The following is a 260-nucleotide window of genomic DNA, read 5'->3' on the forward strand; positions in this document are numbered from 1 at the left end:
ATTATTAAAGCCTTGTTGAGGCTTTTGTTGATCCTTCCATGAGAAATTTGGATGATTTCTCCATGATGAATTATAGGTGTTCCCATAAGGTTCACCGATATAATTTACCTTTGCCATTAAAGGGTTTTTAGGATCATAAGCTTCTTCTTCAGAAGATGCCTCTTTAGTACTGTTGGATGCATTTTGCCATCCATTCAGACTTTGAGAGATCATGTTGACTTGCTGAGTCAACACTTTGTTCTGAGCCAATATGGCATTCA

Source organism: Arachis duranensis, chromosome 3 (genome assembly GCF_000817695.3).
Source record: "Arachis duranensis cultivar V14167 chromosome 3, aradu.V14167.gnm2.J7QH, whole genome shotgun sequence".
Taxonomy (NCBI): Eukaryota; Viridiplantae; Streptophyta; class Magnoliopsida; order Fabales; family Fabaceae; genus Arachis; species Arachis duranensis.